Here is a 27,304-nt window from a genome sequence, read left to right as displayed (position 1 = left end):
TTGGTGATTCCTTGAAAGTCTTTGAAAGTGCTTCAAGAATCTACACATTATCTGTCCTACTAACTTTTAGGTAAAACATAGCCGCCAGTAAGACAATGCATTAACATCATAAAGCGTGAGGTTAGACAGTTCTTCAGGCTTCTGTAAGGATGTCATATCATTGTGTCAGAGTAATGTGCCACTGAACATAGAACATAAAACAATACAGCACAGAACAGGCCCTTTGGCTCTCGATGTTGCACCGGCCTGTGAACTAATCTAAGGCCCTCCCCCTGCACCATCCCATCATTAAGTCTCTCATGACAGCCAGCAGGCTGAGAGGGGTTCTCACACACTCCTTTTGTTCCTTCTTTCACTGGTAACCCTTCACGATTTCAGCATGTTTGTAGAATGTTAAGTTACTCTGAAGTGCTTGATCTTCTTCAAGTATTGTGTTGAACCTGCAAGAGGCAATATTTATGCTTTTTTTTTCAGCGTAACAATGCACTATGAGGGAAGGTGGATGTGTGAGCTGTCCATTTTACACATCCCAGCCCTGAACAGTAGTGATCCTCTTTGGAAAACTAACTGTTGGAATGACCTTGTGTCTGCAGAGTTGTGTAGCATCATCTCTAATTCCATACTCTCACTCACAAAATGGATGTAAATGTGGAATAACATGTGCAGGTCGGACCCTGGCACCATCCCTGCACATGGCACTTAGCCTTCGTGTTGTTCATATTGAAGTGTAGTGCCTTGGCTACACCCTCAATGTGGTGTTCAAGGATCACTGATATCTGAAGATATCGACAGTGAAGGAGTGAGGTGGGAAATGCTTGCCAATTACTTTCATCCTTGGGAGATTTGAAGACACTGCTCAGTTCTCATTTGGATAAAAAACTTAATCAGGTCTGACTATGAAAATTATAGGAGATATTTTAACAGAGCAAATGAACGTATATTACAAAAACGAAAGGGCATTTACAATAATGCTTCAACTGTGCCATCTGTTTGCCCTCAGTGCGTTTTTCTGTTTCTCTGCCTCCAAAAGCATCTAACATTGTCTAACATCTTCAAGTGGGCTGGAGGGACCTTGTTCTGTACCTGGCCCTATTGGTTAGGAAGACTAAGGTAGTTATTGGGTTTAAAGGTGGAAGGCTTGCTCAGGATATTCTGCCCAGATGCAAGTTCACACTCCTAGGCTTTAACTCCTGCAGGCTTTAGGAGTCTCAGAACGAAAAGTTGGAGGAGTTGGGCATCTCTGGATTATCCTGAGAAGAAGTTTCTGGGGCTCCTGTTTGAAGCTTCATTTCCCTTTGGATACCTGCTGGCATCCATCCCTTCTCTCTGAGCAGAAGGGGCACTTGGGATGAGGTTGGGGTCTGTCATTCATTCTCACCCTGTTATTGATGCTGAGAATTTTGGATAGAGTTACGGAATGCTGGACTGTGCACATGTCTGGCAAAAACAATGTGCGCTGGGCACAGGTTTCCATGGCAGTTGCCAACCTGTCTGTGGAAACAAGCAGAGATAAGCATGCCAGAGCCAGTACGGGACTGGTAGTGTTGACAGGCATCTGTCTTTGATCCAGCTTAATGAGCACCTCTGACAAACCTGCCTGATGTTCCTGTACCTGACTGTGTATTTTGACAAAGTTAGATTTATAGCCAAGAGGATTGACTTCTGCCTGGAGAGCAGGTGACTGGTCTCCAGCTGTCCTCAGTGTTTCAAAGACTTGGAACATTTCTTTCTCAGCCTTCTGCAGAGACGCGGCAATGATGTGTTCACAAGATTGTGTTCCTAAGTCTGATTTGGATAAGTACCCATCGAGGTGGAAATCTCAGTTGCATCATCCCCAAAGGATTAATTAAATGTGACTTGTGTAGAAAACAAACATTTTTGTGGCTTTCTGAGACTAAGCAAAAGCAATATTTGCAGATGCAGAAATTAAAATAAAAACAGAAAATGTTTGAAATACTCAGCAGTTCTGGCAGAATCTATGGGAAAAGAGTTAAAGTTTCAGGTCTGTTGGCCTCCAGATGCCTTTTAAATGTTGTAATTATACCAAACTACACCACTTCCTCTGGTAGTTCATTCCATACACGAACTATCCTCATCGTGAAAGGGTTGGCCCTTAGGTCCCTTCTAAATCTTTCTCCTCTCACCTTAAATGTATGGCCTCTAGTTTTGGACTCTCCTATCCTGGGAAAAGACCTCGGCTATTCACCTATCCATGCCCCTCATGATTTTATAAACCTCTATAAGGTCACCCCTCAGCCTCTGACACTCCAGGGAAAATACTCCCAGTCTATTCTACCTCTCCCCATAGCTCAAGCCCTCCAACCCTGGCAACATCTTTGTAAGTCTTCCATGATGATGTTTTGTACTGAAATCAGAGCTGAGAAAAATAATAAAAGGGATCAGGACGCCTGGAACTTGAGTAAACAGGGCCAGGACCTCTATGGCGTCTTAATGAAACAGAAGCAAGATTTTGGAAATTAACAACAAATGATTGAAAAGGGAGTGAAATTTTAGGGATGTGAAATCATCACCAAATCAGGTACAGGAAGAAAAATGAAGAGAAGGAGAGAAAAAAACAGGAAAAGATCCAGAAAGGGACATTAAAGCAAAGATTAAAAATATAACAATCAAAATGTTAAAGAATGAGGCTCTATGTGTCAACCACTTAATCATTAATCACAGAGAAGGTATTTGGCATAATTCACAGTCATCCCACTGTTCAACGGAAATGTAATTGTACAAAACATAAACATGTTTGCACCCATTATGTAAATATAGGTGGCAAGTCTGAAGATTTGAATATAAAGAAGCAAATTTAGTTTGTCTGTGAAGTTCTTGCATGGTCATGCATGTATGTAGCAGTGCTCCTGAGAAAGGTAGAATATAGTAAAACTAGATTACTTTAGAGTAAGGAGTTATGGTTGTTCCAAACCAGAAGTGTTGCGAAAGTAACCAGAAGGGGTTACTTGAAGATGAGTACATTTGATCTCAGGTGTATGACAGGTCTCAGAAGACACTACCAGTATCTTTCATGTCAAAGTTAAAATCGCAATTACCTTAATTCAGTTACTGTGATATGAGTCGATTTCAAGGATTGGTGTTGGATTTTCTTGGAATTGGTAAAGGATGTTCTGGCATTAATGAGGTTATACTTTTATTTTGGCTTAAAATATTTTTGAATAAGTGTCATTAATAAAAACATTGGCTTATTCTATTTATCTTCAATTCTTTTGAATTTTGAAAGGACAGGAATGTAGGAAATGGTGGAAGAATGCCTGTGCTAATTATGAATGACATTAGAACAATGGAGAAGGATGGCATAAATTTAGCAAACCATGCAACGGAAGTAGTCTGGCTACAGACGAGGAACGATAAAGACAAGAGGTCATCTGTGCTAGTTTGTGTCATTTGGTAAAGACCCTGAATAATAACCATACCTTAGAACTGGATAGGAAGAAATAATGGGAGATTGTCAACAGGGTGCAGCAATTATCAAGTGGGATTTTAACCTATATATAGATTGGAGAAATCAGATCTGAAAAAAAAGACGAGAAATTCATTGAAATTTCTCAGGACAATTCTTCAACCGGCACGTTATGGTCCCAAACAGCAAGCAGGCTACACCAGTTCTGGTTTTGACCAATGAGATAGGATCAATTACTGACCTCACAGTGAAAGGCCTCTGGGTAGTCGTGGCCTTAATCTGATTGAAGTTTACATACAGTTTAAGGGAGAGAAGAGTAGATCCAAGGCTTAATATTATGAATTTAAACAACGGCAATTTTGAGGTCATAAAAGCAAAGCTAATGAAAGTAACCAGCAATTTAGGGTAAGGGATAGAGATACAGAGACAAACATTTAAAGGGATATTGTAGAAACCAAAGATTAGATGCATTCCAAAATAGAAAAAAAATTCTAAGGGATGGACCTGTCATCCATGATGAACTAAACGAGTTAAAGAAAATATCAAACTCAATGAAAAAACAAATAGTTTTATAAATATAGTAGGTCCGAAGACTGGATAGAATATTAAAAATACAAGTTACTAAATGATTCAAAAGCGGGGAAAAATTACAGTGCGAAAGAAAGTTAATCAAAAATATAAAACAAATAGGAAAAGTTTCTATATTTAAAAATGTATGAATTGACAATGAAAGTATTTGTCCTATAGAAAATGAGTCTGCAGAATTAAAATGGATGATAAAGAGATGGCAAAAAAATTGAAATAATATTTTGAGTCAGTCTTCATTAGAGAGAATGCAAGTAGCTTATTGGAAATAGTTGAAAATCAGGAATTGAAAAGGAGAGAGGAAGTCGAGAAAGTTGCAATTACTAGGGAAGTCGTACTGAGTAAACTGTTGGAATGTGGATTAATGACTCCCGGGTTCTGATTGGTTTCAGCCTTGGGATTTAAAATAAAACTAGTGAGATTGTTGATACGTTGGTTTCAAGTTTCCAAAATTCATTAGAATTGGGGAAGGTTCCTTTAATTTGGAAAATAGCCAATGTAGCTCTTTTAGTTAAAAATGATGGGATGCAGAAAGCAGAAAACTGGAGGTGGTTTAATATCTGTCATAGAGAAAATGTTCGAAGCTGTTATTAAAAACATTATAACAGAGCAGCTGGATAAGTTCAAGGTAATCAAGCAGAGCTAACTTAGCTTTGTCAAAGTAATTAGCTGAAGGCAAATGATTTTTGGGATAATTATTTTTGTAGCAGCATATAATGGCTTACAGTCTGCCAGCAAAATGCACACCTTAATGTTATGGTCTCCATCTCATTGGTGACCTTGCCAAAAGCTGCTCACAAGGATTTGACAGCCTGTGAAGGATCAAGTTCCCCTATTCTGAGATATTTCAATCTGCTATCATGGGCTATGCAGCATCCAGCAGTAGAAATGCCATCAAGCAGACTGAAGAACTAATCATTTTGAAGAACTCATGCAGATATCAAAGCAGAAAGTAAAAGCACTCATAAATAAAAAATAGAAAAGGAATGGAAAATAGAAATTTTTGCCCGAAATGTCAAACATTCCTGCTCCTCTGATGCTGCTTGGCCTGCTGTGTTCATCCAGCTTCACAACATGTTATCTCTTTTGTCAAAGGGAAATCATGTTTAGCTAATTTATTACAGTTCTTTGAAGACATAACATGTGCAGAAGATAAAGGGGAGCCAGTGGACACATTGCACTTAGATTTTCAGAAGGCATTTGATAAAGTGCCACATCAAAGATTATTGTGAAAAATACAAACTGATGGTGTTGTGGGTAACATATTGGCATGGATGGAAGATTGGTTGGCTTATAGGAAGCAGAGAGGAAGAATAACTGAATCTTCCAGCCTGGCAGGATGTCATGTACAGTGTGCCACAGAGGTTACTGTTGGGACATCAACTCTTTGCAATTTATATAAATCATGTTGATGAAGGGATCAAAGGTATGGTAGCTAATTTTGCTGGTAACACAAAGATAGGTAAGATAACAAAGATAATGTCACCATACTGCCTGAAAACCATAGGGCTGCTCACTCATTTGGTTGTATTTTAAACAGATGCATGTTAAAAGGATGTTCCTCTTGTGAAACACTTTAGAAAAATGTGTCATTGTTGAAAAATAAGAAATTGCCCATTTAAGACAGAAATTTTAATCTAGCCTGAGATGAGGGCAGAGGTTGGGAAAGAAAGTCCCTTATGGTAATTTCAGCCAGTAGGTAAGAAAGTGAGCTGTAACGAGGATATAAGAAGCATATACAGAAATTATGATAGGTTAAATGAGTGGGCAAAGATTTGGCAAATGTAATACAATGTGAGACAGTGTGAATGTATTCATTTTGGTCTGAAAAATTTCAATAAAGCAGACAATCTAAATGGTGAGAGGTTACAGAGCAATGAAATAGAGAGATCTCAGTATCCTCATGCATGATTTATAGTATGGTAGATGTTTTTAATCAGGAAAGCCAAGAGAATGTTATGTTTTGTTGTGCGGGGAATTAAATACAAGAGTAAGAAGATTATGCTTCGGTTATAAAGGGCATTGGTGGAATTGCATCTGGAGCACTGTGCACAGTACTAGTCATCATACTTAACAAAAGATGTTAATGCATTCAAAGCTGTTCAGATAAGATTTATTAGATTAATTCCTGGAATTAGCAGATTGCCAAATAAGGAAAGGCTCAACAGACTAAGCCTGTCTTGTCTGGAGTTTAGAAGTGTGAGAGGTAACGCCTGAAACATTTAAAATCCTAGCAGCATCGAGCCAGATGCATGTTAAAAGGATGTTCCTCTTGTGAGCCGCTTTAGAAAAATGAGTCATTGTTTAAAAATAAGGGATTGCACATATAAGACAGAGATGAGGAAACTTTTTTCCCCTCAGAGAGCTGACAGTCTTTGGAATTCCTATCCTCAAAAGGCAGTAGATGCAGAATCTTTAAATATTTTTAAGGCAGAGTTAGACATGTTCTTGATTCCCATGGGGATGGAAGATTACTGAGTACATGCACAAATGTAGAGTTCAGATTAAAATCAGATCTGCAATGATCTTATTGAATGGCAAAACAGGCTCGAAGGCCCGCATGACCTATTCTTGCTCCTTGTTCGTATTTTGTAATTATGGGCAGACAGCCTTTCCAGCCCTAAAGTGCCTACTTTATAAATGTAGAGTTAAAAAATGTTGATATTTCAGTTTCTACCTTGATCCCATGTATGTGCCCCAATATTGATTTCATTTTTAAAAAGTGTTTAAAATGGGAATTATGAGTGATTGTACTTTCTGCTTTGATGTCTGCGTAAGTTCTTCAAAATGATTAGTTCTTCAGTCTGCTTGATGGCATTTCTACTGCTGGATGCTGCATAGCCCATGATAGCAGATTGAAATATCTCAGAATAGGGGAACTTGATCCTTCACAGGCTGCCAAATCTTTGTGAGCAGCTTTTGGCAAGGTCACCAATGAGATGGAGACCATAACATTAAGGTGTGCATTTTGCTGGCAGACTGTAAGCCATTATACGCTGCTACAAAAATAATTATCCCAAAAATCATTTGCCTTCAGCTAATTACTTCACAATCTTACTAATATCTGTGGCTTCTTCTGGCTTCTCACGATTGAAAACCCAATTAGTCTCAAAGCTAGTTAAATAACTTTAATGCAGGATCACAAATAATTATCCAAAACAACATACATCAAAGAAACATCTGTTCAAAGCATAGTTTTAATGTTAATTAACTGTACAATAAATAGGCGGATTCATATAATGACAATTAATTAAATCAATTATTCATGCTGTAATTACCCAATCACTTGATAGTCAGCCAAAAATCTTGAGAGTCAAAGTCTATGTAGCATGTTACTCTGTCAACAATCTACAAATTATATCACAACTAGCTTGATAAAAATCAGCAACACATCTTCAGAAATCACTGTTTAATAACAATATTCCAACAAGCATATTAAACATTATAAGGATCAGCTTTCTCTCTCTTTCTATTAGAAAAAAAATCAGAGTAGTTTCATGGGATTGCAAACATTGGACAGCGAAGGCCTTTGTCTCTGACTAGCGTAATTTCCTTAGCACAGGCACTTAACATTAACAAAATGTTACTAACTCCTATAAGAAGGGGTGACCTTATATCTTATAAACTAAGTATCTGATGGTTAAACAGGACATCCCAGGAGGTGATGAGCTACAAGATAACAAAGTGTGGAGCTGGATGAACACAGCAGGCCAAGCAGCATCTCAGGAGCACAAAAGCTGACGTTTCGGGCCTAGACCCTTCGCTCCTCTCTGATGAAGGGTCTAGGCCCGAAACGTCAGCTTTTGTGCTCCTGAGATGCTGCTTGCCCTGCTGTGTTCATCCAGCTCCACACTTTGTTATCTTTGATTCTCCAGCATCTGCAGTTCCCATTATCAGTGATGAGCTACATGATGGTTAAACAGGTTTCCTATGAAAATTGGCAGGATGTCCTTGAATGTCTGTTCCTTACCAATGGATCATTGAATAATTCATTAGCATAGATCTCTACATATAGGCTATTTACAAAGATCTCTCAAGAAGTAAAAAAGGCTTCAGACAGAAGAAAGCTCCTTGCGGAAGACCAGTGCTGTGCTGCCTTCAGTATAGAACTTTGAAAAAGAAATAGAAAACACAGAATAAGGATAAGTTGGTCTTTTTTGGGGTTGACAAACTGTAATTAGTGGTGTATTAAAGGGATCAGTACTAGGTTCTCAAATACTTACAATCTATATCAATGGCTAGGTTCAGATGGGCAAATGTGTGGTAGTTAAATTTGCTGATGGCACCAAGATAAGTAAGAAAATAAGTTGGCAAGGGGAGTTAGAGTCCGCAAAGGGATAATGAACAGGTTGAAGAAATTGCATCAAACTTTGACAGCTGGATTATAATGTGGGTAAATGTGAACTTGTCCATTTTGGCAGGTAGAATCGAAAAGCACTTTTCTATTTAAAAGGAGAGAGATTCAGAACTTTATGGTATAGAAGGATCTGGGCGTCCTGCTACATGAATCATATAAAGTTAGTAAGCATGTAGAGCAAGCGACTGGAAAGGCAAATGGAATGTTGTTGTTTACTCCAAAAGGTCCTTCCTAAGAAGCCATGGTGAGTTGTTGCAATGCATCTTATATATAGTGTACACTGTGCTTCAGGGAAGATCTTAGATGACATGCCAATTTAATGAGTTGCTTTGTCCTGTTGAATTTATTTTGAATTTTGGAGCTGCCGCCATCCAAGCAAGAGGAGAATATTCCACCACACATCCAATAGTTACTGGTTTGACGGATTTTGCAAGTTAGATTGGGTTATAAGACCATAAGATACAGGAGCACAATTAGACCATTCAGCCCATTGTGTCTTCTCCAGCATTGGACCATGGATGATGTGTTTCTCAACACAATTATCACACTTTTTCCCAGTAACCCTTGTTCCTTTTACTGATCAAGAACCTATTGATCTCTATCTTAAAGACACCCAATGACTTGACCTCCACAGCCTTTTGTGGCAATGAGTTCAACAGATTCACCATCCTCCTCACCTTAATTCAAAAAGGTACCCCCTTCACTCTGACACTGTGCCCTCAGGTCTTACTGTCACCTACAAGTGAAAATAACATTTCTATGTCCAGGCTATCCAAGCCTCTCAGTATTACACATGTTTCAAAGAGGTCTACCTCATCTTCTAAACCTCATTTGTGTTCAAATTCAGAGTCCTCAACAACTATGTGCCATCATCATATCTGGTGCCTTTGTCAATGCTACTAGATTGTCAATCTGGTTTTATTCTTATTAGCAGGCAGGTCATCTTTTCACAGAATCCCTAGTGTGGAAACAGGCCCTTTGGCCCAACAAATCCACACTGACTCTCAAAGCATCCCACCCAGACCCGCTTCCCTATTACCCATCTAATCTACACATCCCTGAACACTACGGGCAATCTACCGTGGCCAATCCACCTACCCTGCACACCTTTGAACTGTGGGAGGAAGCTGGAGCACCTGGAGGAAACCCACGCAGACACGGGGAGAATATGCAACTCTACACAGACAGTTGCCTGAGGGCGGAATTGAACCCAGGTCCCTGGCACTGTGAGGCAGCAGTGCTAACCACTGAACCACGGTGCCACCCCTGTGAGAGTGCAATAGATTATTAGATGGACATAGTATGGATTCATAACATGTAAGTGAAAAGAGCATACAGATGCAAAATAAATGTGGCTACACTTGGCTGTAGAAAACAGGATCTCTTTTGTTGTATTTCAGGCAGGAGAAATCTTGAAAGAATTGCTACTTGATGGCAGGGGTCAGTGCTACTCTTATCATGCATAGACTGCTGCTAAGTTTGTTCATTTGTTGAGTAGGACAATTTCAGAACAATTCCTCATTTAAGAAACTAGCAGCTCTTTAAGAATTGCTGACTCAACTATTTTGAAGATTTGCCTGTTTATATTTTGTATGCAGTAAAGGTGTGGATATCCCATTTTTAAGTATATTTGAGACTGAAATAATAGATTTTACATCTATCAAGAAACCAGAGGATATGGGAAGCATGCAGGAAAGTAGAGATAAAGTAAATATTCTGCCATGATTACATTGAATGACTGAGGATGTCCAAGGGCGCGAATAATCTCCTCCTACGCCATTTGTTTTTGATTATGCCGTTAGATTTTCATACACCAGAAACATTTAAAAAGAGAATTTGATAGCTATGTAAAGTGAAAAAAAGTTTAGGGCTATTCAGGAAAAGGTGGCAGAATGGGATTTTTCATTTTTTAAAAAAATCTTTCAGGAAATTAGGGCTTTGTTAACGATCTCTAATTACCCTTGAGAAGCTGGTCGTGAGCTACCTTCATGAACTGCTGCTGTTCATTTAATGTAGGTACACCCAAAATACTGTTATGGAGAGAGTTTCAGGATTTTCACCTACTGACAGAGAGGTAATGATGATATAGTTCCAAGTCAGATGGTGAGTGGATTGGAAAGGAACTTGCAAGTGATGGTATTTCAATGTAGCTGCTGCCTTTGTCCTTATAGATAGCAGTGTAATGTGGTGTCTAAGGAGCCTTGATGAATTTCTGCAGTGCATCTTGAGGATGGTGCACTATGCTACTACTGAACCTCACTTTTGTTGGGACTGAATGTTTGTAGATGTGGTGCAATTAAACAGGCTGCTTTGTCATAGATGGCGTAAAATTTCTTCAGCGTGCTTGGTGTTGTACTCATTTAGGCGAATCGCAAATACTCCATACCACACCTTGTAGATGGTGGACAGGCCTTGTGGAGTCAAGGGGCCAATTCCTTGCTGCATGATTCCAAGTCACTAAACTGCTCATGTAACCATAAGATTTATATGGCTATACCAGTTCAGTTTCTGGTTAATGGTAATATGCAGAATGTTGATATTGAGGGAATCAGCAATGGCGATGCCATTAAATATCAAGGGGCAATGATTAGGTTCTCTTTTTTTGTTGGAGATAGTCATTGTCTGGCATTGTGTGATACAAATGTTATTTAGAACACAGAACATAGAACTATACAGTGCAGAACAGGCCCTTCGGCCCTCAATGTTGTGCCGACCTGTGAACTAATCTAAGCTCCTCCCTCTACACAATCCCATCATTATCCATATGCTTATCCAAGGACTGTTTAAATGCCCCTAATGTGGCTGAGTTAACTACATTGGCAGGCAGGGCGTTCTAGGCCCTTACCACTCTCTGAGTAAAGAACCTGCCTCTGACATCTGTCTTAAATCTATCACCCCTCAATTTGTAGCTATGCCCCCTTGTATAAGCTGAAGTCATCATCCTCGGTAAAAGACTCTCACTGTCCACCCTAACTAATCCTCTGATCATCTTGTATGTCTCTATTAAATCCCCTTTTAGCCTCCTTCTCTCCAATGAAAACAGACCCAAGTCCCTCAGCCTTTCTTCATAGGGCCTGTGCTCCAGACCAGGCAACATCCCAGTAAATCTCCTCTGCACCTTTTCCAATGCTTCCACATCTTTCCTGTAATGGGGCGACCAGAACTGCACACAATATTCCAAGTTGTTACTGATGTCATGTGTCAGCTTAATCCCATATACTGAGCAGGTTTTACTGCATTTGGATATTGACTGCTTCTGTACTAAAGGATGACAAATATTGTTGAATCTTGTGCAATCATCAGTGTACATCTCCATTGGAGTGAAAGTCACTGATGAAGGAGCTGAAGGTGGTATAGGATACTGACCTGAGGAATTCCCAAAGAGATGTTCTGGAGTTCAGATGACTGACCCTCCAACAACCACTACCACCATCCTTTATGCCAGGTACAATTCCAACCAGTGGAGTGTTCTCCTCTGATCCGCAATTACTCTAGGTTTACAAGAGCTCCTTGATGCTACACTTGGTTAAATGTGGTCTTGATGTCACTCCGACCTTACCTTTAGAGATCAGTTTTTTTTTGTCCTTATTTAAGCCAAGGCTGTAATGAATTCAACAGCTAAGCGGCACCGGCAAAACCAAAAATGAGCATCAGTGAGCATACTGTTGCTCGGCTTTAGTTCATTCTGATGATCTAGAGTAGACTATTGAGCAATAACCAGATGGGTTATATTTTTTCTAATTTTGTGTACAGGGCATCCCACCACATTGGTAGATGCTGGTGTTGTTATATTGAAGCAGTTTTACAGGTGAAGGATTTGGCAGGGGGAAGGGGCTGTTTGAGCTGCATATGATTTTAAAGGCGAGAGAGCTTCTACCTCCACCAGCAAGAAAGCCCATCAGATCAAGTGCCAATTAGGATACTAAGTGCTGACTTGTGACCCATCAGGTCCAATGGCCATGAGGCCCTGCCCCACCTGAAGCTGCTAGCCAATCAGAGATGAAGCATAGGCCATCAGCCATTCTATGCAGTGACAACATATCCAGATCCCAGGCTGCTGGATAAACAGCAATGAAAATCAGCAAAAACGTTTTTTTCTTGTTTGGAGGAATTGTCGGATGGGTGACATGGGAAATGTGGGGTCAAAGACAATGGGGAGAAAAGTGGGGTGACTTTAGTGACTAACGCCCCTCGCCCATCTTCAATTAATTTCCCTCAGACTGGGGTCAAATAGATGCAGGCCGCTTTGTTTCCGTATCTGGGAAGGCTGCCAGTTTTCAAGCATGCCTGGAGATAATTTCATGAATTGTGTTTCATTCATAAAATCTACCTAATTTTCATTGTGTTGGTTTTGCTAAGTCAGAAGAAACTTCGTGGGTGAGTGTTCTTGCCTGTAAATAGTACACTGTTCCCTAAACAGAAGCACATTGCCTCCAAAAATGAACTACAATATTTAATTGACTTCATTTTCTGTTTACATCTATTTTGCCAATTGAGAGGATTAGGCAGTCCCGTCCTCTGCATGAAATAGCCCTTTTACTGTTTTAAATATGCATATTTAAAATAACTAAGACTTTGCAAAAGCTAAATGAAGGTTACTTATGGATGGCTGTTTCTCTATAAATTTTGCCAATTTTCCTTTAGGGTCTGCTCACTGTTCAAAACTCCCACCCTAAATCTTGGTGCAATTCCAACATTAAGCACTCTACCAGGTATGAGGCTGACATGAAAATTAATTTGCGCTGGCCTCAGGCTAACAACCTTGCTTGAAATTAGATTTGTTTCTTTTTTTTCCAAATTGCAGGAAACCAGCTCTTGCATTTCTACTGCAGGAGTACTATTTCACAAACATGTGGTAATTAAAGTCTTCCAATTGTGTATAAAACCCTGGCTGAAATTGGAAAGTCAGTGTTTGGAAAACTGAACACTAATTTATCAAGACGTTTGTATGAAAGAGATATTACATACATTAAAAAAAGATGCATTTTCCTACAATTATCACACATGAACATTTGATATATTCCTACTGAAGATGAAATATATTTTCCAATACTTATGTTGCAATTACACATATCTAGATTTTGCACTTTAATTATTTGCAAATACACATTACAAAGAGTTTTTTAAAAATATATTAGACATAGACTACTATAGTTAATTACTCCATGCCAGTAAAATACACTGTTTCTCAAATATAAGTTGCCAATGTCATTAGAGAGAATTGCCAAATGCAGTTTCAAAACGAAATATTCACAAGAAAGGAAAACCATGGGATGAGTTGCTTTATGCTTCCTGATCACAAACAGTGTGTATCTGTTTCTGAGTAGGGAAATTCAATGCAAGGACAAGGAAAACAACATTGATTTGGGACTGGATGATGCAACATCGAAATGGCCTTCAACAAGCAGAAAACTTTTCTCTGCCCATTGAATACATAGATCCTGCATGGAATTAATTTATGCTCGTAGCAGCATCAAATAGGTAATATTAATCACCTTAAATTATGCATCTCATCTAAGGTCATCGAACAATAAGTGTGAAAATTATCTCATTCATGCCAGAGAACTGTGTTATGTTGTTAGTCAGAGGAGTGCCTAATTATTCTAAAGTTGACCCTAGAGTATTTGACGCTGACAATGAAATCTTAAATGAGGAAAGGGTTCCATTAATTAACACCAATGTCATTCAGTTTGATAAGCACAAAATTCACAGAATAAATTCTGAAGAAATATAGGTTAAATAGCCTTTTCTAAAAATAAACAATTATAATCTGAAAACTTTATAAATTAGGATCTTCATGTTTAATGTTTGCATTTCTTCTTCACCAAGATTGTTACTTAGAAAATGATAATTAGCAGTGATCAAAGATTATAATTTAGTGAATCAAACATTGCAAGAACTAATACAGAAAAGACATTAGAAGCGATACAATGTGCATTCACTTGGAGGGTATCCTAGAAATGAAAGAATATATTAAGTGATAAAATGAAAAAACAAGCCAAACTCACTATCGCACAGAGAATAAAGAGGACCAGATAGAACTCTCAAACTCTTTAACAAATTTAAGCAGGAAAACATTGGATAGCAAGTGCCCATAAACTCATGATGATCATCAGAAGCACAACAGGTGAAATTTGGAAGTTTATTTTTTCAATTAAGAGTTGTAAGACACAGAATATATCACCACATATAATTATTGAAGCCAATCAGTGCATTTAATGAACTAAAACAAATAAAGAAAAAGTCTGTTGTGTGGTATGGGCAGATATCAGGGATATAGGTGGGAAAAAAAGCCCAGAAATTTCTGGAGAAACTCAGCGGGTCTGGCAGCATCTGTGAAGTGAAAACAGTATTAACATTTCAAGTCTAGTGACCCTTCTTCAGAACTGAAGGCTTACTGGACTTGAAACATTAACTCTGTTTTTTCTTCATGAATGCTACCAGATCTGTTCAGCTTCTCCAGAAATTTCTGTCTTTGTTCATTTCAGATCTCCAGCATCCGCAGTTCATATTTTTAATAACAGGAATTTAGGATTGCGGTCAGCAGCTCTGAGAAAATGGCAATGCAGAAGCGTGACAGCTTTAAATTATCACCTGCACCAGAATTTCGCTGAAATAATGCCAATAAGACCTCATTATTTATAAATGACTTCTGAAGCTGCTAAATCAAACACTGGTTTGACATCATTTCACAGTATTCTGTAATTCAAACTTATGTGAATGTTATTTGCTATTACTTAACTTTTGAATAAGTAGTATTTGTGACTGTAGACATCAAATATCAGCTTGTTCAACGTGCTGAGTGTATGATAATGTTAATTCAAGAGGATTTAATGAACTTCCATGAGAGCTGATGTGCAAGTGATTGCCTTGAAATTTTGTTCAAGCATTTTACTGACTGTTTTTCAGATGGAACATAGGCAACCAAGTCTCAAATTCAGCTGTAACTGCAAGGATTGACAGAAGCAAACAGCATCCACAACCCACATTTTCCACATATGAAAAGGAGAGTACAATCGTTGGTCTAAGCTCCCTTTGTAAAACTAGGCTGACTGCTGGCTCCATCTGAAACAATAAGACGTGATCTACAGTAGCCTAACCAATTAACCTATTCGGCCCTCTGCAAGCTGCTGCACAAGGTGTATTGTGTGAAAAGAAAATTGGCTTAAATGTGAAATAGTCAGCTGCAGGCATCACTTCTGCTCTACTTTCAGATGGCAGGCCTCTACTAAGTATCACGTACCATCCCCCTGAATGCTACTGATTGCTTCCCCCCTTTCCTAGGGCATATCTGAGGGCCATTGTTGATATTTCAGTGCCCCAAAATTCAAATATTATTTGCATATTGACTGAGTGGTTCACATGTTTCTGCAGCTCATTGATCACATATGTGAGGTCCAAGATCCAATAATGGACAGGTCTTTCCAAGAAATGTTCTTTGTGCTAAAATGTACTGGCATGAACCAATTTCTAGGCCTTTATGACCAATATACGCGTGAAGCTATTACTATAATGATGATTACAATTCCAACTATTGTTGACAGAAGGTTTAATAATCTAGCAAGGTGGGAATAACGCTTTGCGCTGTCTATGTTATCACTTCTAGATGCAATGTCGACCTGAAAGAATAAAGAAGACATTCAAACAAGCAGTACAAAATCAAAAGTATTAAAGTCAAATTTGAAAATTATTCCCCAGTTTCCCAATTCGCATTTTTAATTTAAAATCACTGTCAACTTTAGCAATATCATTCATTAAACCATTCAAGAAATATATATATATTTAATCTAATGAACTGAGTAAGTGTTCTGCCTGAAACAAGTTAAGAAACCCCATTGTAGTTTAGAATGAAAGTGTGCCCACAGCAAAACTCACTCAGTAACTGAACATCAAATACCACTAAAATAAGGCTACAGGATGGCTTACGGATACAATAGAAAAGGCACACTGTTGAAGATGGAGTCACTATTCTGAGAAAATAGTATATTCTTAGGCATGAGTAGAGGGGATTTACTTTGCATCTAATTAATGATCAATTCCTAATTATATGATATAAATTGTGGATGTTCAAAATGAAAAATATATGATTGACATCCACCAAATTTATAAACTCAAATTCAATTCTTAACAAATGTTCTGCTAAGATTCATGTAGAGACTAACAACTTTCCAAGAAAAAGCTTCACGACCCAATTAATTGAAAGGAATCACAAGAAGTAAAGTTCCAACAAACTAAAATCAACGAGGCAAAAATTGCAAAAAAACACTGATACTCTAAACTATAGAAAAAAATTTCTTATTTGTTTCTTAACATGACTGCCCCATACTTGGTTTCAAATGTAGCCTTTGCAGAAAACAGTCCAAAGTTATTTCCAGCTTCCAATAGGTTTGCTTCTTCCCATTTCACGGAGGCACAATATCAAACATCTATTTTCTCAATCTTCTGAGAAACCCTAAACCAAGTTCCAGTGGACAGTCCCACTTGAGTTCCTTCTCCCAGTCTCACTAAGCAAATCTTTCAGTGTCCTTAAATTTCCATTGATTCTATCACTTCAAACAAAAAACATTCTTGCACTCGCATTCTGTCTGATTAGTAAAATAACTATTCTTTTCACCTGCTGTTCAGAATATCATTTCTTTCTCTCTCTCTCGCTGTTCAGGGATTTTTAAATTAAACAGCTTGTGAATCTGTAAGGCGAACCACAGTAAAACCAGCAGCTCTGTATTTTGTACAGGTATTTGTTGGTGTTCATTTGAACTAGACCTAGGCATCACTGTGCCATAGTAACCAAGGCACACTTGCCTTTCCTTGGGCAGTACAAATAGCAGGTTACATGGTTCTTTTTCAATCATACTTTAAAGAGTTAGTCCAAGACATTAATGCATTCTAATGTCTAGTTGCAACGGAATTCAAAAGTAATCATAAAAATGTACATGATTTCACAAACCTGTGCTTTCTTAAAACACGTGAGCATCACTATATTACCTTCAGATTGAAGCTATTCAAATCTCTACTTGTTGGTCACTCATCCTTCACCAACAATGAAATTCAGCCAATCTAAAGCTCTATCGCACATATCCTAATTGGTGCTAAGTCTGTTAACATATCAACGCTGTGCTCACGGCCTCGTGGATATTCTCATTTAGTAACTGGACAGGATGGGTTCCAAACTCTACACAAAGCTCTGTGCTATTCTTACACTGATAGCCACCAGCTCAAATAGTGATAGTACATTTTTTAGAGGATGGCTTGTGGTGAGATTCACACATGGCGGAACACAGTGGCAGCGGTACGAGTGAGAGAAATTGTTTCTTTGTCATTGGTGTCTTCTTGCTCTTATAACACTTTGAATTCCACCACCACTAGACTACTTTGAATTCTTAAGTATCTGTGAGGAATACAATACAAGGCTGGGGTTGTGGTGAACAGAAACAGAGAAAGCGAGTTGTTCATTCTTAAACTTTGCAAATAATAAGAGATTACAGGATGGAGGTCCTCTAGTGTATGAAAACTTAGAATTTTGGTAAATGAATGGTTGCTATACAGTGCAGTGAGCACTGTCACAAGCCTGTGATGTAGTTGGTGGGATTTGAAGATATAGTCACTGACCTTGACATTTATGTGATACTCATTGATCATGACAGCTCAGTTGGTTTCTAAGAGTTTGTCCAGAGTGCCTCTCAGCTCCTTGATGATTGATGACATCTCTCCTTCTCCGCACTTTCTCAACTAACATCTCCAGTGCAGCATTGGAACATTTTAAAAGATTACTCTTTCTAAAGTTGTACCATTCTGGGTCTTGACCAGGTAAATCTCTCATTTACAATAATATTCTTTATTGGAAAACGCTGCACTACTTTGAGAAATGGGGGCTGAGCTAACGTTTATGAGCTTGAACTACTTCTAGCTTTTTGTGATTTTGCATTTGTTGCTACACTGTGAACAACACAACTGCATGTTTAAGACTGGTTGCATGCTGCTGTTATTTAAATGAGTAGATACCACAAAATTTTCCGTACTGCCTGAATCAGTAGCACTGAGTAGACTGAAACCATACATCATGATTCCCACACGCTTTTTAGATTCTACTCAAATTTCACAGCCAGAGTTTTTGATGAATTAGGCTGCATCTTTTCTGCATTTGCCAAGTTGAGGAAACAGACTGTCATTGGCGACAACTTATGTTTCAAGGCGGTAAATGTAATGCAGTCCAATGATATTTTCATATACGGTTTTGAGAAACAATAGAAATGAATAAATGAGATGACCCACTAAGTCAATTCAGTTTATTGTAAACTACTTGTACTGCATTTGCTAAACTACGGTTGCTGTCAATAGAAGTTTAATGTGTTCAAATTTAAAATATATTAACTAACCTTGCAGGAAAATATCAGTGCTAATAACCCAAGCGGACAGAAACAGCATAGCAGATTAAAAACTGACCAGCTCAAATAAGATTCCACCCGTTCTGAATCAGATAATTGTATAGTTGCCATCTTAAAGTGGCTTTTGCTGGGTTAATTTCCTTCTCTTCTGTGGAGTTTCACGTAGTTTTTCACAATGTCAAAATAGAAGCTAACGGTAGTGCTAATCAGTTGTGGTTATGTTCTAACACCTGTTTTGCAAATGAATTCATAAAGAAGAAACGTGCAGAATAAAATTCCAATTTACTCTCTAAGTCGCACTTCTATAATTCTTATTAAGTTACACACCAATATTGTATAAAACTACTTTAAAAGTTTGCATTCTTCACTCAATGTGCATTAAACCAAGTAATATTCTAATTGATATCTAGTGTTAAACAGGATACTTTTCATGAAATTAGATCAAACTTATGTTACTCCATCTAAATATTTCAAGAATATGTAAAATCACTAAATCTACTGATCTAATGTCAATGAAGATAAAATAAATTTGAACTCCCAATTATTAACTAAAGGGATGAGGACACACAATTTCACATTTTAAAAATGTACTATATGAGAGTTAAAAAAAGTCCTACTAACAGTATATCATAAAGGCTTATAATTGAAATCCAAAAAAATTCAATGTAATACTCCCCAATTCAATGCTCATTTCCACCCGAGTTGCAAAATACTTTGCAAATCTTGAAGATTGCTTCACATCTCGAGATTAAATCAACATGTGCTAGGGCTCTCAGCAATTCATTTTGCTTTTCCTTAGTGTTTCTCTCTTCTCTGGGGTATAGGATTTCTTGGGGTCCTTCCACAAAAGCCCACATTCTGATTTTCCTTCATACACATGACTCTGGACTCCCAAAACAAGCATGGACCTCAGTGAATTATTACTTAGTGTCTCCAAATCCGAAATGTTCCTCATTTCTATAGGCAATCTGTTGGTGCTCCCCACTATTTTACAGTTCCTGCAGATTCTATCTCTGTCTATCTCAAAACTGCACCAAGATGAATGCAACTAACCCTTTCTGTGTTTAATCATAGAGAGAAAACACAAATCCAAATAAAACCTCTTTGCAATCTATCTTCATGGCAGTGTGACACACCGAGGATATCCCAGAAGAAACTGAAACTAATTATCTCCAATTTCAATCATTCCTTAACATAACCCTCTGACTGAGATAACTGTGAACTTTCTGTCTCTATTGAGGCACAGACAGCTGTCATCTTTTATTTATTATTTTTGCATGTCCAAATCTGAGCTGACAAACAAACACAAACCAGCTTTTGATTTGCAATTACTTCCGGTCTGTTTACCAGCTTTCCAAACCTGCTATTTTTATTTATCTAACATTAATTACACTGGAGTTGTGGTTTAATGCTTGATGTGTGTATGCATGTATATATTCTATTTAGTTTAAAATTTAGATTTTTAATGAGTGGCATGTGGGTTTTGTTCTATGTCTTTGAGACTGTGTAATAATGCTACGATTTTTTTAAAAACCAGTATGTGAAAGGGGGACTGGGTGATAATGGGAACTTGCTACCATCAGAAAAGTATTATGATGTGACAGCAAACACTGAGGAACATTATTTCAGAGATAATAGGAACTGAAGATGCTGGAGAATCTGAGATAACAAGGTGTAAAGCTAGATGAACACAGCAGGCCAAGCAACATCAGAGGAGCAGGAGGAGGGGAACGGGATTCTGAAATAAATAGGGAGAAACGGGGAGGTGCTTTTCCATGTAATCGCAGGAAGTGCTACACCTGTCCCTACAACTTCCCCCTTACCCCCATCCCAGGCCCCAAGAAGACCTTGCACATCAAGCAAATGTTCACCTGCACATCTGCTAATGTGGTATACTGTATCCGCTGTTCCAGATGTGGCCTCCTCTACATTGGGGAAACCAAGCGGAGGCTTGGGGACTGCTTTGTGGAACACCTACACTTGGTTTGCAACAAACAATTGCACGTCCCAATCACGAACCATTTCAACTCCGCCTCCCACTCTCTAGACATGTCCATCCTGGACATCCTGCAGTGCCACAACAATTCCACCCAAAGGTTGCAGGAACCTCATATTTCGCTTGGAAACCCTGCAGCCCAATGGTATCAGTGCAGACTTCACAAGCTTCAAAATCTCCCCTCCCCCCAGCACATCCCAAAACCAGCTTGTCCCCACCTCCCGAACCAGTCCTTCCTCCCACCTATCCCCCCTCAGCTCAAGCCCCACCCCCAACTCCTACCTACTAGCCTCATCCTGCCCCCTTGACTTGTCCGTCCTCCTTGGACTGACCTATTCCCCTCCCTAACTCCCCACCTACACTCACCTTTACTGGCTCCACCCCACCCTCTTTGATCTGTCCGTCTCCTCTCCACCTATCTTCTCCTTTATCCATCTTCTATGTGCTTCCCCACTCTCCCTAATTATTTCAGAATCCCCCTCCCTTCCCCTATTTCTGAAGAAGGGTCTAGGCCTGAAATGTCCACTTTCCTGCTGTGTTCATCCAGCTCCACACCTAAGTAGCTGAGGAACATTAGTTTGCTTTTAGGAAAAATGCATAGCTTTGAAAACTTTTGATTTCAGTTCACAGAAATCCTGTTTGAAGTTAGAAGTGTGAAACAGTTTCTCCTGAACTAGGCAGATAATTTGGAACAGTTAGGAAATAGTTTTAGTTAGGAATAATGAGGAAATGATATTACTTTGCAAGTTCTAGACCTGGAGTACTTTATTGGAACCCTTAAGAGGTTATCTTAAGCTTAAAAAAGTCAAACTTAGTTGCATGACTAATCAAGAAAAAGGTACCAAACTCTCTCCAAAAAAATCAGGAATTGAATGAACTAGCTAAATCAAATCTGCAGATGTGATAGAGAAGGGGTTCCATCTGGTGTTTGAGGTAGAAGGAATTGTATTGTTACTGCATGTTTGAAAATCTTTCAAATTGTGTTATATATAAATAGCTATGGTTTATTATATTTATGTTCTTTCATTTTGCATAACAAACTTCTGTAGTGTTGTAAAAACCAAATCTGTAGGACTGCATGCTTATGTTTCAGCGAAAGGCTACCATGTTAAATAGAATCTAAATAAAATATGCTCTATCAAGCTAGATTTCAGTTTGGAACTAACTTGTCCAGGAATAACAACAGCTGGTATCATAACATATGGAATTTGTAATCTGATGATGAAGTACTTCAAGATCTTATTAACAATCATATCCCTCTGTCATGCAGAGTGCATTTGGCTCATTTGCCAGAATGAAATCATTAAAATTCCCACATCAAGGCAAACACTCTCATCAGGGAGCTGAGTTCTTCTATTTAAGTATATTAGGATGGATGGAATAAATAATTTGACAGCTAGGAGCCCTAGATATTTTTGTACAGAGCCACTGAACTTTTCTGCTGAACTTTACCTGGCCACATAGCATTTTATTCACCTATTCAAGATTAGCCATCATTGTTAATTTCACAATTTATAGGCCAAAGTAGGTAGTTGTATCCATCATCAGCTTTGACATGCCATAATGATCTTTATCGACAAATGTCAACCACTTTTTTTTAAAATTTCAAATTCACTGCATTCTGCCAGATCATAAGAGACTTCACAGTACTTTTGTTTCCGATGACATTTTTTGATATGCTTGTGGCTATTCTAAACGTAAGTGATATTTTCAATGTCATTACTAATTTGTTTGTGAGGGCTGAATTTGATGGGGGTTGAAGACCAGCATTGTATCTACAAGAAGAAAAAAGGGGAGCATAAAATTATACAATTGGTGATCCAGTTATCTTTCTGAGCAATCGTTTGATTGTACAAACAGAAAATGCAAGTAAAGGAATTGCATGAATCATTTGTTTCTCTGAATTCATTTTCAGATGTAGGAATCACTGGCAGTTGCACATTTCAGGAAGCTCTTGATAAATGACAGTTCTGAGCATTCTTGAGATTCTGCACTGTTTTTGGTCAAGATTCTCCCATCTTAAACTGCTCTGAGGTTTGAAGTAATTTGTCCTAGCTGCCGCAATTACCTCTTAAATGACAGAAGAAAACCACTTTAGAAAGGTGATGGGTAAACTAGCCAACTCCGCTACCTTTTCTGATCAGCCCTGAGATGATTACAGCTATAGGCCTGCTAGCTTCTATATTTGGACTGAAATTTATCCTCAGCTACTCTAGCAGAGACTTAAGAAGCAGAATTTAGTGACCACCCCACCCCTGGCCATTTAATTGGGTGGGAGAGTGCTCTGTCTTGTGAATAGCTTCCAACCCCATCATTAATTGAGGCCCTTAATTAATGCTCATTTTAAGGCCTTATCTCACTGGCAATGGTATTTACCAAGCACAAAATGATGCAGTTGCCACACTGAAAGCCTGAAAAGGACTTCAAATGCTTGATCAAGCATCCTGGCATTGAAAAGGAGGCATCTACCACTCCTGTAATTTGTCTTGACACCGTCCCCCATCATCCAACCAAACCATCCCATAAGCCTCTATTTTGCCCTCACTCACCTATGCCCTGGTTCCTCACTGATTATTGTTCTTTGAGGGTGTATTAGTCACCAGCCTGTCTCTGATGGCACTGGTGACAATGAAGATTTGCTGGCCTCTGATTGGTTTGGGAAGGAGTGAAGATTTAAGAACATATTTCATCATTCTCAACAAAAATATATTCCTTTGAAGAAGAAAAACTACAAGAAAGGCACACCAATTGTAATCAAGGGGGAAAAATATCAGTTGAAGCAGAAGTTTAGTATATCTTGGGAATAATGGTATTTGAAGCAAGTAATGTAATTTAGGAAAATAATCCAATATATTAAGGCCACATGGGATCAGACATGTTAGCAGAACAAACAGGGCACAAACCGAGGACAGAAGTTTACAACTAATTGTCATGTCCCAGAAACACGAAAGAATTACACAAAATAGTTAAACATTAATAATCTTGTGTGAATGAGGCTAGGCCCAGAGCAAATCATTCCTTTTCCATGAGAAGAAGTCCAGACGTGCCTCCCTGAGACATGAACTCAAGGACTGGGGATGAAACAGATGGTGTGGTTCAGTAAGTAAATATTCGGCTTCCCATCAGTCAAGACTAAAGTAGTAGCATTTGACCAGTTGATTACCTTCTTCCACTTTCACTGCATTTTCCTGCATGTTAATTTACTCTTTAAATATCACAGATGGAATTTGACCATAATTGGATAAAGGTAATTATATGCATTGTAGGTAAATAGTACGTTTAAGTAATGTAATATCCATGTAAAAAAGACCACAAAATCGAAGTTTTGGAACAAACCAGGAGATGATAGAGGCTTTGAAGATAATGTATTATATATCAATCTTTAGAGTGAAAGATAGCTCCAAAAAAGCAAAATAAAACATGGAGTTCTGAAGAAGGGTCACCGAACCCGAAACGTTAACTCTTTTTTTCTTCTCCACAAATGCTGCCAGACCTGCTGAACTTTTCCAGCAACTTTGTTTTTGTTCCTGATTTACAGTATCCGCAGTTCTTTCGGTTCCTAAAATATGGTAGGCATAGTTCAGGGAGGAGGCAATTTAAAACAATCACTATCTCGAGAAAAGCTCATGGAAATAGTAAGAGAACAAGACTGGCAAATTCGCTAGACCGGATGATTTGCACCCTAGGGTCATAAAAGAAGTGGCTGCAGAGATAGATGATGGATTAGTTGTAATCTGCCAAAATCCTCTGGATTCTGAAAAGATTGCAGTGGATTAGAAAAATGCAAGGCACTCAATTCAAGAAAGGAGGAAAACAGAAAGGGTGAAACTCTCAGATAACACGGTGTGAAGCTGGATGAACACAGCAGACCAAGCAGCATCAGAGGAATAGGGATGTTTGACATTTCAAGTCGACACCCTTCTTCAGAAAAAGGGTGAAACTGTCAGTCAGTTAGGTGAACTTGGATGGTGCTACAATTGGCTGGATATTAAAAGAAACAGAATTGAAGATTAGAGAGATACTAGCAGGATATTTAGAAAATTATCTAAATGGTCAGTCAACATGGTTTTTGTGAAAACGAAATTGTGTTTCACAAATTTATTTCAGTTCTTTGAGGATGCAAGACGTATTGGAAACAGATGAAGGGATTGTCATATAATTAAGGTTGGGCCTATTCCTTTACAATTTAGAAGAATAATGATATCATCAAAACATGTAAAGTTCCAAAGGCATTTCACAGGGTTGATGCTGAGAGGGTGTATCACTTCATTGGGGAGGCCAGAACAAGAGGGTACAATTTGAAAATAAGCTGTGCCATTTAAGATGAAGATTGGAGTCTCTTCCTCAATAGCAGTTAGCGCTGGATCATAGAATAAGTTCAATTTCGACAGATTTTTTAAATGACAACTTAGTCAAGGGATATTGAGTGAGGAAATCCATGCAAGAAAGTTGGGGCCACAATCAATTGAACCACAATCTGACAGTATGGTAGAGCAGATTTAAGGAGAAGGCCCATTCCAGCTCCAACATCTTATATTCTTATGTAACCGAGACCGCATGTCTTTATCAACACAAAGTTGCTGGAAAAGCTCAGCAGGTCTGGCAGCATCTGTGAAGAAAAAGATACAGAGTTAATATTTCTGAGGAAGGGTCACCAGACCTGAAATGTTAGGTCTATTCTTTCTTTCACAGATGATGCCAGACCTGATGAGCTTTTCCAGCAACTTTGATTTTGTTCCTGATTTACAGCATCCACAGTTCTTTCAGATGTCCTTATATCTTCCTCTATGTTAGGAGCTGCCATTGGGCACACAATTAGCAGTGTGAATAAGAGATGCAGTCAAGAATTTCCTGACACAAAACACTGAAGGTCACAGTTTCACGTTGCCCAGAGATTGCAGGTAAAGATGTTGGCTCCTTGAACTTGGCATTCAAATCACCACATGATGGCACAGTGGTTTAGTCATTAGCAGTGCTGCCTCACAGAACTAGGGACCTGGGTTCGATTCTACCTTTCGACAACTGTCTGTGTGGATCTTGCTCATTTTCCCTGTTTCCACATGGGTTTCCTCCCACCGTCCAAAGATGTACAGGCTAGGTGGGTGATCCATATGAAATACAAGGTGATGGCATGGGTTTGGAGGGTCAATGCAGACCCGATGGGCCAAATGGCCTCCTTCCACACTGTAGGAATTGTATTAGAGATAATGGGAATCGCAGATGCTGCAGAATCCAAGATAATAAAGTGTGAAGCTGGATGAACACAGGAGGCCAAGCAGCCCCTCTGATGAAGGGTCTAGGCCTGAAACGTCAGCTTTTATGCTCCTGAGATGCTGCTTGGCCTGCTGTGTTCATCCAGCTACACACTTTGTTATCCTATGTAGGAATTGTATGATTATTTCTTTGGCACTGGACTGATATGTCAAGGTCTCTCCCGCCCACCTGCCCCATAAATGATCAGCAAAGGGAAAGGGGCCCAATAAGAAGCATCGAAGGTGGCACATTGGCAAAGGGCCTAAACGTTTAGAACAAGACAGCTTCATTGTCAGACACATTCTCCTCACCTTTGTTCACCACATCTCCCAGGCCCGCCACCCGACCCAAAGGCGCACGTTCAACGCGGCGGGCCAGGCAACGTCCGACCCAATGCGCGCGTGTAATACGCTTGGTTGGACACGTCACTCAACCTCAGACAGGCGCACAATGCAACTAGCCGGGCCCGGCTCTCTATCCAAAGCGCACGCGTGAAGTGAGGGGCCGCGTCCTACAAAGACGCACACGTTTTACGTCAGGTCGGACACCGGCACTCGGACCAGAGGCATGCAAGGTCCCAGAGCACGTGGACCCCTGTGAATGCAATATTAATCGTTCGGAAAGGAGCAAAATGTGCATGTTTCTTAATCCATATGGTGTTTTTCTTCCTCACCATCCCCTGCTGGAAATCTGAGCTGAATGCAGGAAATCGCACCAAATGCATGGGGTACGGCACAAAAATAGAAATTGCTGGAGAAACTCAGTTGATCTGACAGCAATTTTGGAGAGGGAAAGGAGAGTTAACGTTTCAGGACCACTGACCCTTCTTCAGAACTGAACGTGGAGATGGATTGCAGAGAATGATGGGCTCCATGCCTCTCATTAGCAAATATGACTTCTGTTAGACTGATCTTAACCCATTCCTTTGTCTGACCATGATAATAAAGTGTGAAGCTGGATGAACACAGCAGGCCAAGCAGCATCTCAGGAGCACAAGAGCTGACGTTTTGGGCCTAGGCCCTTCATCAGAGAGGGGATTGGGGATGGGGTTCTGAAATAAATAGGGAGAGAGGGGGAGGTGGACCAAAGATGGAGAGAAAAGAAGATAGGTGGAGAGGAGGTAGGGAGGAGATAGGTCAGTCCAGGGAAGACGGACAGGTCAAGGAGGTGGGATGAGGTAGTAGGTAGGAAATGGAGGTGCGGCTTGAGGTGGGAGAAAGGGATGGGTGAGAGGTAGAACAGGTTAGGAAAGCGGAGACAAGCTGACCATATGCTGTTCTCGATCTCTGAGCTCCAACCCACCT

General features: G+C 39.2%; 1 long non-coding RNA gene across 1 annotated transcript in view; it reads right to left on the bottom strand.

Moving 5' to 3' along the window:
* Positions 1-26,432, bottom strand: part of LOC125466834 (uncharacterized) — a 41,188-nt gene extending 14,756 nt beyond the window's left edge. The window contains exon 1 of the long non-coding RNA XR_007250512.1: positions 26,312-26,432. This is a non-coding gene — a long non-coding RNA (uncharacterized LOC125466834). The remainder of the gene's footprint in view (positions 1-26,311) is intronic.
* Positions 26,433-27,304: the final 872 nt, after the last annotated feature.

The sequence above is a fragment of the Stegostoma tigrinum genome, chromosome 32 (genome assembly GCF_030684315.1).
Source record: "Stegostoma tigrinum isolate sSteTig4 chromosome 32, sSteTig4.hap1, whole genome shotgun sequence".
Taxonomy (NCBI): domain Eukaryota; kingdom Metazoa; phylum Chordata; class Chondrichthyes; order Orectolobiformes; family Stegostomatidae; genus Stegostoma; species Stegostoma tigrinum.
Note: the sequence above shows the minus strand (reverse complement) of the source record. Positions and strands in the feature narration are given on the sequence as shown.